General features: G+C 44.6%; 1 long non-coding RNA gene across 1 annotated transcript; it reads left to right on the forward strand.

Moving 5' to 3' along the window:
- Positions 1-55: 55 nt before the first annotated feature.
- On the forward strand, positions 56-4,674 carry LOC144097242 (uncharacterized). Its single transcript, XR_013306961.1, has 3 exons — positions 56-267; positions 1,349-1,429; positions 4,341-4,674. It is a non-coding gene; the product is annotated as an uncharacterized LOC144097242 (long non-coding RNA).
- The last annotated feature ends 12,855 nt before the right edge of the window (positions 4,675-17,529 follow it).

The following is a 17,529-nucleotide window of genomic DNA, read 5'->3' on the forward strand; positions in this document are numbered from 1 at the left end:
CACTCAAAAGAATGCTTTGTTAACGAGGAAGCACTCTGACACTCAGTGTGTTTTTCTGAAAGATGCTTGTTTATCGCTTCCTGGTGTGCGCCTGCCCGCCTGATTTCGAGGATAATTTGGCTTGCGGTGGCGTATTGCATTCCTTGAGCAGGTAGAGCTACCGGTACATTAACTATGAGGATCTTGGCAGTGCTGACGGCATTCGGGTTATTATGCGCGACTTTTGCGCGCTCGTTTGAAGACAGTGAAGCAAAAGATACGACCACGGTAAGAAACAGCAATACATGTGACATTTTGCTCTTTGTAACAATCTTACTTAGCACTACTGCGAAACATGAAACAAGAGTTGAGATGATGTTTTTGATTTAACACATTCTGTTCAGAAAAAAAATGTCGCCAGAGTCTCCCATTTGTTCTAATGTGAAATTTTTCTTTTTCGCATTTCGTGCTAAATGGCATTTAAGATGCAATAGACAAATGGAAGGTGTTAAATGCAAGCATGAAGTCCAGGCGTGAGCGACCAATTACACTAAATCAGCTAGTAGGTTTTCTCTATTATCCTCAAGCGGAAATGATCGGCATCCTTTGGGCACAGGCCAGCTTCACGGAAGAGCTAGGTGCCCACTGCTGAGGCCCAAGGGCGGGCGAATTGCAGCAGAAGCTGGTTTAGCAAGAAATACTGATGTGTGTCGAAGTGCTTAGGAACTCTTCTTAGGTGTGCGGAGTGTTAATATTTATAATATTTATTTCAACTCCGGAAGGCTGTAGTGCACTAGAGAGGTTTCGAAGGCCCGTACTATGGAGGCGTAGTGCACCAAATTAAAAAAAACAACAACTTTAGGAGACACTGGCGCTCCGCCTAAAGGCTATGGGGCGATAGCGGTAATGGGTTAATTCCTATATATGAGGAATTTATATATCGCTGGGAGGGCTCATACCACTCCTTGCGCAGTGGTGTAAAGGTTTAGAAGATGTGCCTCTGCCGTGCGATAGCAGGTGCTGCCACCGATGGTGCTTGTCCTACCCCGGTTGCCCTTCCCGCGGCCTGTCGGAACCAATCTTTCATTTTACTGCCACCTGCCATGGTGGTCAGTTTTGTCAGAACCAGATGGGCAGGCCGTGATGACACCACGAGGTCACGTGACATAGATAGCCCACCTACGTTGTCGGATCGGCCGATCCAGCTGCGAAGCATCAAACGTTCACCGACGCCGACGCCATCGCCAAATTTTTCCGTCATTGTAATAATAACGCTCTCGCGTTAAAACAATTGGGTCCTACTGACGCAGTACTTATTCTGGAAGTCCAAATAAAAACCTATATTTTTATTTTTTCTATCTTCTGTCAGGATACAGATGCTCCGCGGAGGACAGAGGAAACCACCACTATTGACCGCGACCTACAGTTCTGCGTTGGCGTTGGATTCCGTGTGAGTGGACGTGGTATATTATCACTCACTGGAGCTCCTTCACTTTATTTAAAGCTCAGGATAAAGCAGTCTATAAGTCGCCATTATTCTATGTTATACAACTAAATCTTGGAATGGCATTCATCAGCCACGGATGCAAGAAACAATTTTAGAAGTTCAGACCCCACTCTGGGTACTTTGGTAAATTTTATCAAAGGGCAGGCTAATCATATGCTTATTTTCCTTTACACATCGAATTTGTTTCATGCGATGTCACGCAGATGAAATGACTCAATTGTGAAATTTAGAGAGAAATTCTGAAGGTCTTCTTTTTTTGATTCGTAATAAAATAGTATGTATAAGTGATTGAAAATTTCCTATTCCACAGAGAGCTACGAGACTCCAGTCGAAAAAGCGAGTCTAGCTATGTGAAATATAGATGGCCGCTCGAATTTGAGTGTGCGAAGTTGTGTAGGCATGCATATGTATTTATGCAGATAAGCTGCGTCTAAAGTTATCTTGGTTCTGACATCAATTTTCTGCGACATGTGACGTCGACACGAACGCCTAAGTGCCGCGTTTGTGCAGCTACGCGCTAAATTCACTGAGATAAAACGAGAACGCCACCTACGAACAGAATATGCGTTTTCTCCGTTTTGTTTCTATCCGCACTCGGCTGAAGACTGCTACGCTCTAAAAAAAAAGTAATCCTCCCGCTGTACGCTTTTTAGCAGTGTCTAATCCGTCTGAATTGCCTAAGGAGCGAAATGCCTACTTCGGCAGAGAGTTCAACTGCTTGAGCACTCCCTCTAGGAACTGAAAGATTTGGATGATGGTTGTATATTCTTCGCCTGTAAAATGCAACAAAATATGCAGTTAGCTGCAATTTAAACATCTCGAGAAATACTTTCGTCACTGATCGCACTGAATGTAAATAAAGAGATTGGCTTGTGAGCGGTAGAAAGTGAGCAACTTCAGGAAAACCTCTCATTAGCTACCCGTCAGCGAAGCCATGCACTTACGGGCAAAAGTTTGAAAAGAGACTGTATTCTGTGCATCGCAAATACTTTGAAGCATTTACAGCTGTGTTGCTAGGTGAAAATACGGTCTCTCGTTCGAGGAGGGGGGGGGGGGGGGGGTAGCGCTCGCGTTTTTGTTGATCTGTTTGAAAACTGCTACCTTCAGAAGAAGAATCACTTCACAGAAACTGCTGATGCGCTGATGCCCGGTTAAAGAAAAACACTTCCACAAAATCGCCGTAAGTCTTTACGACTCCAGGAGAAATATCCCTCTAATTACTGCATACTGCAATGACACCACAGTGTGAATTTTCGACGCGAGCTTCAGTGCAGCTGCAGTGGCATTTTAATCCATTGATTTATATGATAGGACGCCACTAACCTGCGTTCAACTACGGCATTCAACAAACTTTATGTCGTGAAATTGTTTCCAAATGAAGGTCTCCAGTGTATACTTATTCTCTCGGTTGTTCTGTCGTTTACTGAGCTGTGAAAATTCTAACGCGGCAAGTGCAACATATAGAGTGTGTGTGTTTTAAAGCAACAGAATCTGCCCCATGAAAACTTGGTTTTAAGTTCCCCATAGCGTGCGCTAATGTATGGCCACTCAACAGAACCACGAGCCATATGACATGACTTTTCTGCTTGGAATGCAGTGTGTGTGGAAAAAGCGCATGGGGGACCGGAATGCAGAACTTGACATTTGTGTCCCAATACCCATTTTAGGCAAATGTTGCAGCAGCAGTAGGACATCTATAATGGAAGCGACTTTCCCCCTGGTTGCTTTCCTATGCTGATGTGTAGTAGCCCCTTGCTGCCCTTTTGTTCCGTTAATGCCTTCTCTGTTATGTGCAGCGCAGGTTCTGTTCTCGGATACAATTCAGGAAGGCAGAGGCAGGTGCCGCACAAAGGACGCCTACCAGCCAATGGCGTCGGCAGATTGTCATAATGTTAGCTGTTAATTCGATTGCTTCTTGTAGTGCGACACCGCATGGGGCTGGCACGTACAATAGAATTAACATTGAGGTCATGATAATTGGTCCAGTTCATTGGCTCGACGGCCTTCTTTCAAAGGTCTTTGTGCTGTGTTCTTCAGTTGTGTCCGAATATACCTGGCTGCTTTGTAAATATTCTCTATATACTGACACGAGGTGGCAAGCCAAGGAACAGCACGGAATGATTATAGATGAAATATTATTTTTTAATGGATGCGAGCCTAGCGTGAGCAATCCGTCCCGCACCGCTGGCCGCTTCTTCGTGTTCGTCGTAACAATGCAGTCTGTGTGGTGCGCACAGACGCCTGTTGTAAATACGATGTCTAAAAAAGGCGGACTTTCAGGCGAGAGGCCTCCCAACTGAAACTTCCGTGGTTCGAGTCCCTGCTCGGCTGCAGTAGAAGTTTCGCATTAGGAGGAGTTTATAACTCCTGAGGAGGGTGTTTACTACAGAGTTCTTATAAGTAGTGCAATGACGATATAGGGGAGGCGTCTGCATCTAAAGGCGTCCCAAGCACACACTTACTTCGAAGAGCGCAGTGAGCCGCTGAACTCATTTGTGGTTCGAAAACGCTCGCGCTAGTTGTCCGTGAATCCAGCAGTTAAACTTCTATGTCTTGCTGCGAAGTCGAGGAATAACGCTTACGAGCGCTGGTGCTTCAATCTGGCTCGGTAGAGCACTCGCACTTACATACAAAAGAGCAACGATACAATTTTTTTTTTGAACAGATGACACTGAGAGAAGCGGCAAATAACCAAACAAGATTTTGTTGGGAGATTGCAGGGGATTACAATGCGGTGCACTCCCCTCCCCTCCAGGCTTCCTCAATACAGATGTGTTACGTAACACTGGATTTGTTGTTTTAGATGCGATAGTGTTTGAAGCTGGAATAACGAGTGCATCAATTTTCTTTTCAGTGTACATTCCGTAGGTGCTGCCCACCGTATGCCTGTGAACATCCTATCTACCGATGCATTGTACCGTAGCCAGGCCACCTCCATATCAAATGGATGTTTTGCAATACAAGAAAGTTTACGCCAGGTATCTTCTGCTGTCTAAAAGGACGGCATATTGCATCCAATTTATGTGTTTACCTGGTTGGCATTCACACCTTTTCCGCAGAACACCTTCTTTACAGCGGCGAGCGCACATATATCGCGCTGTGTCGTCTGCGGGGCATGTCGCCAACACAAACACTTTTCACTACACCCGCCCAGTGAATGCGATAGAGGTTCGTTGTCGACTTAACAAGAGTGGAATTCCTGGCAGACTTTTCCTCTCTCATTGATTGAAAACAGTGACAACTACGGGGAAAGGCCGCTTCGTTGTTGAGTTGTATCCGACTATAGTCGGATAGAAATGATGAAAAAGCGGCTTTTCACCGTCAAAGGACCTCCTTCCAGCCAAATGCGCCGGCCGATTCTTATGAACCTGCTAGCGTGAGTAGCGTGAATACTTGCATGCAACGAGTGGCATGGCAGTGCAGAGAAAGAATTATCATGTTTGGAAAATTCAGCGCGAAATAATTCAGCATCCCGGTGAAACGACAATGACTGTGATATCGACAATCATATGGCTATGATATTGTCTCGCTGACAATGCAGGGAGAGGACTATCCCCTTTCGCCTGCCACGCTCTGCTTTGTCCCGCTAGTAGGATCATGAGAATCGGCCGACCTCATTACTGGAAGGGGGTCCTTTGACGGGAAAAAGCCGCTTCTTTCTTGACTTGTTAGCGACTATAGCACCCAACATTGGGCGGAATCAGTGCGCTCCGAGGCCGTTTGTACCTCTAGCGCTTGATGGAAGCGCATAAGGTTCACTGCTTTGTTCCTTGCTAGCCGTGTTTAGTTTGCAGCCACATCCAAAAGGGACACACCCCAGAAACCCGTTCAATTTTAAAGCGACAGCTCTACTCCTCGGGGTACAACTCCAGTGGGCACTAGACAGTGGGCACTACATCGCAAATGACCTTCAGTGCCCCACAAGTTCAAACCGAACTTAACTGCGTGGTGGCATTGCCTAAACTATGGTAGTTTGACCACGGGATCATAAGACTGACCATTGGGTTCATGACCTTGACCTTGATATTTGATTTGAGACAGTGGGCACCACATCGACAATGACCTTCAGTGCTTCACAAGGTTCGTTCGTACTTGAACATTTAAAAACAGAGTATGCCCGCCATCTTCAAATTTTCACGGATGGTTCTGTGGACAAGATCAAACAAGCCAGCGCTACGGCTTTTTACATTCCTTCTTTTGACTGTAAGTGGCCTGTACTCTTAACTGCTGTCGTGTCGTCCACAACGGCCGAAAGTGTTGTTATTGAGGCGGCTTTACGGAAGTTAGGGTCTTGTCAGGCTCAACCTGTTGTCATCCTAACTGATTCAAAATCTGCCCTTCAGAGGTTAGAGCGAGGATTCCGTACTGACGCCTTGTCTATAAGCTCTCTGCGCTTGGTGCAGAATCTGCACAGCAGAGGCTTTACTCTACATTTCCAATGGGTGCCCTCTCACATAGGAGCCAACGGCAATGAGGTGGCCGACAATCTCGCCCATCAAGCTCTGTCAAGGAATCCATCAAAAAAAGTACCTCAAGATGGAAAAAGTCTCTACAGGAAAACGGTGCTCGGTCATTTCAGTAGCCTGTGGAGTGCGCCCCACAAGCCATGTGTGACGAAGGGACTGAGAAGATTCCAGGCGACTCTACTACATCTAATTCGCACGTCCTCTGCTCGCAATCCTGCCTGGATGCATAAGACGGGCATAGCATCGTCTCCGCTAAGTTCTTTATGTGGTGTGTGCGGGGAAAGCGAACATTATATTATGTACTGCCCAGAGTACAACGCGGAAAGGTATGTGATGTTCGCTTCCTTTAAGAAGACAGGAACCCTTCACAGTACAGTTCAGGACATTGTCTACCCGAGTGGAAACCAGACATGCAGAAGGGAGGCTGCACGCCTTTTTTTAAACACTTCTGCAGGACACTGATCTTGTTTCTAAATGGTGACCCCAGGAACGAACTACGGCCTACTGTGATTGAATGTGTGCGTAGATGGCGTCTCTTGGAGTAGACTACGTTATACTGTGAGCGAATGTGTGTATGGCTTGTGGCACTACAATGTACTATGTTCTACTGTGGCTGAATATGTGCATAGATGGTGACTTTTGGAGTGGACTGTGATGTGGACTGTGTGGAGTGATTGTGTGCATACATGGTGACTGCGGGAGAGGAATGTGTGCTATTTAAGAGACTGTGCGCATAGCTGGGTAGATGCGACAAGTTTTAGGACATTATTAACATAGAAGTGACACTACGGTGGAGCAATTGCCGGCAGAATAAGCAAGGCTAATCCCACCTGTAGCGTTTTACACTTCAACTCAACTCAGCTGCCTCACAAGGTCAAACCGAATTTAACTGCGTGATGATATGGCCCAAGCTATGGTAGTATGACCACGTGATCATAAGACTGTGACCATTGGGTACCTGACCTTGACCTTGGCATTTGATTTGAGACAGTGGGTACCATATCGACAATTTCCTACAATGTCTCATAAATTCAAACCGAAATTAACTGCGTGGTGGTATGTACCAAACTATGCTAGTATGACCACGTGATCATATGAGCATGACCATTGGGTACCAGACCTTGACAGTGGACTTTGACCTTGACATTTGGTTTGAGAGAGTGGAGATCATGCTTAACATAGCTTTGGCTCGTATACCTAGGTTCAAGCCACGTTGAACCGCAGCCATTTTTTCTTTAGAGTGCAAATTGACATGTCTTTATCTGGCTATGTTCATGTGTGAAGGTAGCAAAACAGGCAGATACTCTGAAAAAAATCGGCTCAAAAAATATACTTTTTTCGCGCCACTGAATTAACACTCCTAACTTCGAGACCGTAACCGATTCCGTGTTGATTATCTGGCCAGAAATGGCAAAGAAACATAGCTTTAGGAATTCTGGAGTAAAAAAAACTGCCTTGACTTCAGCCACATTTGCTTGCGAAAACGAACGATGAAGGCGATAACTTATTTTATTTTTTTACCTTACCGATTGCACTTCCATTCACCTTCCGTGCTTGTACAATGTTTGCTGTGCAGGCTTTTTCGACAAGTACGCATTATTTCATTGACCATAGCTGTTTTATTGCGTGGCTGGACTTTGAGTGAGGGTTGAGTTGGCTTTTGATTTTTATAACAATGCACACGTCGCGCGCCCCCTCTAGCTGCCACACATCAAGGAAATGCAGCGCCTGCATTCACCACGTTAACATCGGCTACAGATGCGCTCATAAATTGGCATGCAACGACGTGATCTTTGCATGTATAACATAATAACTTGAGAGGTAATTCGTCATGACATGGCGTGTAAGGCCTGCATTTACACGCGGTCACGTATCCGGGCGACGTTATTTGTTTATTTATTTTCACAATTTGTCCACAGCTCCGGTTTTCTGCTCTATGTCTCTACTAACGAGGCAATATTCCTCAACGTACTGCTTCATGATATGGTCATCACTGTAGCATTGGTTAATACTTTTGTTTAAATTCGAAAGTTTTCTATTGAAGTGTCGTACCTGTTTAATACACAATGTGCAATCACCAAAATAAGCACACACACTATGCAGGCACTAAGTTGATAAAAACTATTAAAATGAAGAAAAACACTAAACTTTATAGCTCATTAATACTAAACTTCCATTAAGAGATTGCCATATGTCGCTCTTTATTCTCCAGGTGTGTATATGAGTCTTAGGTTCAACCAGCGTTGCTCTTTTTGTTCTCTTGCGCTCTCATTGCACGGACGTTTTTTTTTTTTATTTGTGCCATTCCGGTTTTCAAAATAAAAAAAATGCACGCGCGTTATTTGTTTAAAAATCAAATAATTGTGCTGTAAATTCGTTACTGCGGCAGGCAGTGGATCGAAAGCATTCGAGCCAGTTTTGAATAACGTACAGAGTTGGTCAAAAGTTCCCAGGCCACGTGGTCTGTTTTTTATTAATATATATCGTGGCACTTAAGATGCCGATGAAACTATCAAGGTAGTAGGAGGTTAGAACGGTGCTTCTTTTAACCTGTACAGATATAAGTTCCGCGTGTGTCGTAACTGCTCGCTCTTATATCTCCTGCTCTAGTTCTTTCTTTCATTCTTCCTTTCTTTTTTCTTTTTTTTCCTCCTTTCTTTCATGTTTATATCTCCTGCTCTAATTCTTTCTTTCTTTCCTACTTTCTTGTTTATATCTCCTGCTCTAATTCTTTCTTCCTTTTTTCTTCCTTTCCTTCTTTCTTGTTTATATCACCTGCTCTAATTCTTTCTTGCTTTCTTTCTTGTTTATATCTCCTGCTTTAATTCTTTCTTTCCTTCCTATACTGCTCGAAAGCAAACCCTGTGGCCTGGAACCATTTGACCGACCCTGTACATTTCTTTTCACGATAAACAAGTTCTCTCACTCCCACTATACCACAACCCCTGGCCCGGTCCTGATATGCAGGCCTGCCCTAACAACTCCGATCCGAGCCCTGAGCAGTGGGCGGCCTCGCTGGCCAGTTCGTACCGGAAGACCAGCTCGGAAAATAAATATTTTTTTTTTCATATTGATTTTATACATTCGTTTTTGGTTGGTACCTGTATATAAAAAACAATATGTTGTCTGTGTAGTCTTTTGTCCGTTTCCCTGCCCTAGTGCTCAAGTACAGCGCGGCGATACTTAGAAGGTATTTGTTCAGTCCCGTTTTACTGCTCTTTCCTTCGTTATCTTTACGGCCTCTCCTAATAGAATACGTTCGTTGTATTCCTCCCGTCTCCTCTCATATTTCTCATTGTGATCCATAATTCCCTTCTTTCTTTCGATCTTTCACTAGTTGTCTTCTTTCTTCATTTCACTCCGTTTTATGCCTCCTCCCTTTTTAATCTTTACCTATTTTTTTCACTTCAAAGTTTATCTACTCTTTTTTATTCTATCTCTTGTTTCTTTTTACCTACTCATTTATTTATTTGCCCACCCATTCTTCTTTTATTTACTTCCTCTCTTTCCTGTATTTGATTCTACTTTTCTTTTTCGATATTTATTGTGTTTTGTCTGTTGGTTATTGCTTCTTGACTTCCCTTTCTTCTTACTTTCTTCCATCCGGTGCCCTGTTTCTAGAGCAAGGTTGTCAGTCAGCAGCACCACTCGCTGAAACACACTTTGGTCCGTTTCTTCTCTTCATGTAGGTGTATTAAATGTGGGTGCCACTTCACAGTTAGGTGATGCAGCAGCCCTCATACTCGGTCATTTTATGGATGAAAATTCTCGAAAGTCGGTCAATGCCGTGCAGCTCGCGAGTTTCATATTTTTGGCTGAGCTGTGCGTTGTCACCAACGTCCTCCGTCTTTTGACCAACTTTTTTACGTGAAATGAGTCGGTCCACACAAAACATACACAGCCAAGGAATAAAGGCTTGGCGGTCATTCGTACGCTCAAAATTGGACAGGAGAGCTGTCAGTGCATTTCACGTGTAATTGTTTTGTGTGCGTTTGCCTGGCTATTTAATGACGCGGAGCAAGAGATGGCAGCCCTGTCTGACAGGATGCGTGTCAGATGTTGCTTTCTGAAAGTCAACCGAGATTTTGTCGGCTGCACACCGCACTGGCGGCGTTCAGGGCCGGACTCGCAAACGTTATATTTGGGGCTGCATCCCTGCGAATTTTCTAGGTTTCGCTTCACCTGCTCATTTAAAATTTTTCGGTGCAAAGAGTTACGTATCGCAAGAAATTTGTACAGCGTCGTGAGCACTTCAGGTATGTACGCCTTTGCTGTTTGTTAGCGTTGCTTACGGTAAGTGACACACTTTAGGTTCCCGTCTCCCAGCGAAGCTGTACGTGAGTGAGAATCAATGGATTAGTCTTGTTATGCACCAATGGGCGTTCACTGACCACGTTAAATGCGTACAGTAAAATCACTTTTCAACGTTTGTTTCGTCACTTCACCTTGAGAGCCGTACGGTATCGGTAGTGGTCATTTTAGAAATACTGTACTTGCGCACTTTAATGCCAGACGAAGTTTTGGAAGGTCTAATTGTGCGTGCGCCTTATTTTTGGAAGCTACCATGGAACATCTATCCGTCATAATATAGATATTGTCACGAAGTGGTGACTGCCATCCAGAGAGCAGAAAGACAGCTAAAATCGTATCTAAAGAAAACTCCTTATTTGGGCTCACTTGTGCCCACAGCGGACTGAATCACTCGGTGGCGGCGTAGCAAAAAGCGTGCTCGACGGCCGTGGAACCGAATGCGCGTCGCTGTCGGCCGTGCTCAATTCAAAGCTGATAGCGAACTTTCGAGATAAAGCGTGCAAAGTTACTAGAACATCCTGGAAGGAGGTAGATTCGGCTCCGCCAGGATGCGATCAATCGAGATAAATCTGGTCGCGTCTTGCATCGCAAACCAAGCGATAAAGCGGCGTGGCGGCAGATTTGAGGAATCAAAAAATCACTACAAAAGTTGGCGGCAATATAGCAGTGTGGCGTAGCTGTAACGGGTTACTGAGAGAAACAGTAGTTTTTGCTTAACGATCTCCTTTTTTTATGAAAAGAAACAGAAAGTTACTACTTTCACGCGATATTAAGGATGAGCTTTGCGAGGTTGGGAGGTTGTGAAACCATTGGTGACAGGTGTGATTGATAATATAAAAGGCTACGGTGTTATTTGCAAATGAGAGACTCGAAGCTGCAGCGTCCATGCAGCTAAGAGGAGAAAATGCATTGCCTCGCATATTTCACTCCCGCCGCTCATTTTACTCAAGCCGCTGGTTTCTTCAAGAGGCGCAGAAGATAATTCGTTATTACGCCATAATCAGTTCTTCCTGTGATCAGTAAACCAGGTGCAGCCCATAACTATTTATCTATCCCTCTTCAAACGCCCCTCCCTTGTGCATCCATTGTGGCCAATATCCTACTGATTCACCCGTTGTTTTAAAATTCGCGGAATCAAATCAGTCACAGTCTAATATCACAGCTCGAAGGTAATCGTCATTTTAACCGGCATGCCTGGCTCTAGCAATACGAGAAAATCTTCAGTTAACTTTGGTGTACATATGCGACTTACCCTGACAAAGAGCTAACCTAATAACTGAAAATTCAGACGTGGCTATTCGAACACTTGGAGTAATGAAAATTTCTAATTCCTGCTTGTTTTGCCTCGACGCCGTAAGGAACGTTACGCCAGCTGTGCGGTAATTTTCATTGGCTTCAGCTGCTTAAGACCGAAATCTTTGCTAAACTTCACGTCCGATCCAAAACCACCGTCTTTCAGGCAACTCGTCTACTTGACAGAACGTCGGAACATATGCCCTACGAGTGTTATGCTGTCATCGACGTTCGCGCTGCAGAAGCATCGAAGAGCCAACCGCAGTGGGCTTTATCTCTGTATACCACGCCCGTTGCGTAATCATAGACAGAAGAGAACGCGATGTCGATTAAACCCGGTAGCACGACGAGGCAGCGACTACCCTTGCCGCCTGTGTCAGTGAGAGGAGAGAACGCTTCTTCAGTGTCACTGAACACCTGGGGTCAAAGAATGATCTTGTAGCACTAAAAATATATTTGGCGGACTATATTCTTCGGTCTCCAAATGTGTAAATGCGCAAAAATGCCGATACGGTCGCTGGGCATGTGTTGCATGATAGCAGCTTAGCAGTCTGCAATGCTGGATACCGATTTTTTGCTGATCTTTCATGAGCAACACAGCGTACTTTTTTTGTGAACTTTGCGCATAGACAGTGATGTCCAGGTTGTCTCCGACGAGGACGCTGGCCATCTGAGCGTTCAACTTCGCCACTGCTTCTCTGCCCTGGACAAGCACTGCATACGGAATCTGAGTTCTTTCCTGAACCGCTAGTTTTCGCCGAATACAAGGTACAGGGGAATGGTGCCCAATGGATGCAGCTCTGATTTGTCATAGAGAATAAAATATCGACCTTATCCTGGTTTGTGTGCTTCCTGAGGTCAGTAATTTGTTGATGGCTGCCAGCTGCCTACAGGTGACTAGCCTGTCCTTCGCGCATGATAGCTGGACACCTTGCGTTAGCTCAGCAGTATATGGCGCTTTTTTTCCGTGATGGTAATTTGCAGAAAAATTCGTTGGAAGCATTTAGACATCTCTTAACTGCGGGAAGGCGAAAGCCGATTGCGACTCATTGCACTGATTTTATTTTGCCGCTCTTATTGAAGATGCCGCGAAATTATAGATCTTTCTGGGATCTTATGGTCACGTGGCCTTAAGATCACGTGACCTTGTCATGTCACGTGACTTTAAGATGGCGTGATATCACAAGGTCGCGTGACCTTGGTGGCCATGTAATGAACGGACGGTCACCGCGAGTATGAGCCATTAAAGGCTATCGCCTTAATAGTTTGCAGTTTCAGTCTGACTGCGAGGCTCCAAGGCATCACTTCTACCAGACAGCGAATGCTCATAGATGCGGGTGGTCATCTCCTGGGTTTTCATGGAAGCGCATCGCAGTAGCGAATAACGGATCGCGCTACGCTAAAATTCTCTAGAGTTACCTCCGTAGCCTTGGCCTATAAGCGTCCTAAGATAAGCGGTGTGAGCGCTCGCCTGTAACCATGTGACCTAGGCCGTTGTGCATCTTTTGTGCCATCGTCTCCATACAACAGACACTCTTCAGAGTGTGCAATTGGGGGGGGGGGGGGGGGGGAGTCATGTGAGTGACGACTGTCAGAGTTGGGAGGTATCCCTTTGCTACGTAGCCCCAGGGCACAGCGAAAAATCTGCTAGACCATTTGATTTCCTTCGTCGAGAATCTTGCCTTTCCTGGCGCTAAAGAAAACGAGAAAGAAATGTCCAGGAGGTTAACGAAACCAATGTTAACAGGCGAAGTTAACAGTTCGGGCTAACCTGTTAATGCCAGGTTGGCTACAAAATAGGAGTGAGGAAAAGGAAGCGAATGGGCACTGTGCAATGCCCCATGAGGAAAGCTAATGAAGGGATCCGGACTAATTCCAACCATCTTCGGTTCTTTAACTGGCGGTGTCAATGAGCAGTCCACGGGCTTAATACATATCGCATAAATCTAAATGCGACCGCCAATCCCGCGGCACTGAGCTTAGCAGCCGAATGAAAGGACGGGAAAGAAGGAAACTGAGGAGGTAAGTTGAGTTCCTTGCTTAAGAAAAGCGCGTTTGTTTTTGGTCCTCAGTGGTCTACATAAACTAATAACGTTCTTAGTGTGTGTACAGACGGGCGCTGATAAAGCCGGTTGGACCCAAATGGCCACTGTGGTGCGGTTCTGCGCGAACGAAACTTGAAGCCAGGAGTTCCAGATAGCGAACGTAAAGGCAAACACACGCGCATAGATTCATGAGAAGCAAATACCCATTTAATGAACCAAAGTTGCCGAAAGTAACTTCCCACGCATACGCAGTGAGTAACACACAATGTTTTATTTTGTTTTTCTTTTTTGAATTGCAGACAAGATGGCATTGCCTGATACCGTAGGAGCTCTGAAGCTTGCTGCTTTGGGGTGCACTTTTCTGGCTGGAGCGCAACTATTCAAGACAAGGTCGGCGTCACCCAGAGGGCCCGCATTATACACCATCATGGACATCGCGTACTTGGTAAGACAGCGAAGACATGAGAGGTCCAATCTTTAGCCTTTGAAAAAACAAGCGAGAACTCTCAAAAGTTGACTGAAGATTTTTCCACACGATTTACAAAACACGCAGAATTGTGGAAGTGTGTGCTATGGTCGATGGGTGCACCGCCACAGATTATACGGCTGAGGACCGAGGGAGTCCGAAAAATATAGAGCCCCTCATCATGGAGGTTTAAACAGTGAGTTTTAGACTGGGGCAACTTCACATGTAGTTAGAAATGTATTAGAGACAAGCGCCATTGTTTTCGCCAATGAAGCACTTTGCGTACTGCAGTAGCAAATGTTACAACACTATCACAGCAGCAGGTGCGTACCACCGTAGGAGATGACTGGTTAATGCACATTGTGGCAGCTTTTTTGCACTTGATTTCATCTCACCTGGGACTGTATTATACTAGTATTAGTTTTAGTGTTAATGTAGCGCGTCTTGAAGGCGAGCTGGTGAGACAAACACGGAGGAGGGCAGCATAAGAAAGATGAGAAAGTCGAATCTGTGGACATAGTATTAGCGCTTGCTTTTAACCCCTCCTATTCACTGCTCCTAGACGTATTTTTCCTGATAAGAGCCTAACGTTCAATACCGTGTTCCTCTAGACGCGGCGGTTATTGCCCCACATTAATGAGAACAAGACTTGTGCACTTCTGATTTCTGATTACATTGGGATAGCCTGCGTTTTTATCTTCAGGAGGAATGTTACTTTCTCATCCTTTTACACATTCGGATACAGCTGTGAACGTTCTTGTTTCAAAAGAAGGTGGAAAGGATTTGGAAAATGCAAGTAAATGGTGTAACCCCAAAAAGCCTGACACTGCCGTTAGTGCAGTTGGTTTGAAAAGAAAAACTGCAAGTATGCCAGAAAAGGAACCATTCACTTCTTTGTCAGCAAAGTTGAATTTACGGATGATTTGAATTGAACTGTGAAAGTCGTCAGAAAAAGGGACATTTATGTCACAAGGTTACGTCAATGCCATACCAAGCAGAGACATGGTGGTCAAGTTGCCTTAAGGAGAAAAAGAAACGGAGAAGCAAAAGCCACTGGAGTTTCCTCACCATTTGACTCGACCTCGTTGGTTATACTGTGAAATAACAAAATATTTCAGCGTCCCAGTCCCCTGTTTTATGTCCCTCTGATCACAGAAGGAAGGGATAATTGGCCAAAACTTCGTTCATGTCAAATAAAAAAAAGAATACTTAATTCACTGTAAGGCTACTTCACCCTGCCCACATTCCATGTCATCAGCTTTATCAAGCTCCAACTCTTTAATTCACATCACCCAACTTCTTTGGATCACATAGAGCTTAATCTGCTGCCAGCAAAGGAGATTTAATGGCATGGGGTTTGAAAACAGGTAGAAACTGTTAATGACCATTGTGCCCTTAATAGGCATCACATCGCCGACTTTTAGTAGAAATCACAGTGACTTGGAGGTGGCAGGATAACCTGACTGACGCGTTCATGCACGATGTGATAAATACTGAGCAATCTTTGATAAAATATTTATTTGTATGCATGCAAACTTGGTGAAGTCACCATAGTGCTCTTTTCAAGATGCATAAACGAGACATTAAATTCATACATGCAGCTCATTCTCGTTGATTTTATGTCTAAAATGTTTCACTACCTGATGAGTTTCTGGAGGTGAGGGGATTTAACTGACATCGCATTTTGTTCCTAATCTGCCATGGTGCACAGATGTCATGCGCTGGAACCTTCGCAGCGTTCGTATTCAAGACATACCATACCGTGGAAACCAACTTGTGCACCGCTTCTTGGACTGCAGAACACTATACTGACGTCATTCTCATATTCGTATTCTGCATTGTTATTGTAAGTGCGCTTGAAATATATTGATACAATTAAGCTTTCCCTGCCTCTTGCAGGACCTCTGAATCCTCCATACCGTCATATACTGTTGTTTACAACACATAATTTTTGTTACGGGGTTTTTCATTGGGCTGTTTTTGGTTTCATAGTGATATCCTCTATTTCTACCAAATTAACGGATGTTTTGTAGTTTCCTGTTAAAAGCGTGCACAGCTTAATATATGATTTAGGAAATTTATTCTAACATTCTCAGACCGATTTCTTTAAAGCGCATTTATTTCAATGCGTTTGGTTGCGACAGTAAATTTTTTTTTCACGCTAACAACGAGATGTATTTACGCAAAATATAAAAAAAACTAAACCGCTGATTCTTGGCCCATTTTTCTTTTCAAAGGCCTTGTCCTGTTTAAATAGCTCAACTGGTTATAACTCTTGCGCTGGAAAAGCCATCGCTCAAAGCTTTTCATGTACCATCGCTGTTGATGGCACTCACTGCAACGGAAGATGTTCGATAGCAGCCTGGTGCGAATGAAAACAATAAGTGGCACCAAAAATAAATCGTGGTGTATTAAGCAATCATACTGTGTGTGTTATCCCCAGCCTTTAGCAAACTAACATTAACATGCAGCTGTATTATGAGGTATAATTTCGGAACAGGAAATTCTCGAAACGAGAACATGCGAGGGGGTTGGGCGCTTTGTGAGCGTATGTGGCCACTGTACCGGTTATCAATATCATGTGCCGGTGACAAATGGTTCGCATGTTTTTGGCATGAAATCATCGACTTAATCAGCCCCACCATTGCCATTTGTTCAGTCAGCGCGCTTCGCCAGGGAAAAGGCCTAACAAATAGGAAAATCGTTTATCGCTAAGTCGGCCGGGCCGAGTCACAGAGAAGTTCTCACTCTTGCTCTCTCGCCATTTGCGGTAGCATTCCCACAAAAAGAATTTGAGCCTATAAATTGGGAGTCAAATATCTGAGCTTATACATGTAAGAAATGTGTAAAATGCAAGTGGATTATATACAGCCAGTAAAAACTTATCAATATTTAAAGTCCTCATACATGTGCGTGTAAAATCCACCGTTGAAATTATACATTTACGATTTGTCCCTCATCGAAATACACAGTACCAGCCGGCCTAAATCCATAATGTACTAGGGCCTCTCCTGAAATCTTCAAATCATTCTTCTCCTAGGCCCACCCAAGCCAATTGGTCGTCTGGTCTCATTTTTTTTTCACGCGGAATGAAGCAAGAGCGGAATTTATAATAGAATAAAAACTAGACAGCGCCTCCTCTGAGCGTGACGAAATGAGTAAGAATGAGCATGCGAAAAATTAGGAAAGGCACTTTTGCTTCGCGTGGTCCTTTTGGAGTGTATGACGCCGACAGATAACAAGCTACTTGCTGTTGCACCATTCCGCAAGGCTTCCAGACAACAGTCGCGAGTAAAAAAAGATTAGCGCAGTGACGTCACCGGAGTGGTGAAAATCGCACTGCGCGGCTGACGCGGCGCCGTGCTTTGCGAACACACCTGGCTCTTTTGTTATCGGTGTGTTCGTAACCTTAGTGCCTGGTGCTGCTATCTGCCACTGCTGTGGTACGTCACTATTGCTAAT

Source organism: Amblyomma americanum, chromosome 7, assembly GCF_052857255.1.
Source record: "Amblyomma americanum isolate KBUSLIRL-KWMA chromosome 7, ASM5285725v1, whole genome shotgun sequence".
Lineage (NCBI taxonomy): Eukaryota > Metazoa > Arthropoda > Arachnida > Ixodida > Ixodidae > Amblyomma > Amblyomma americanum.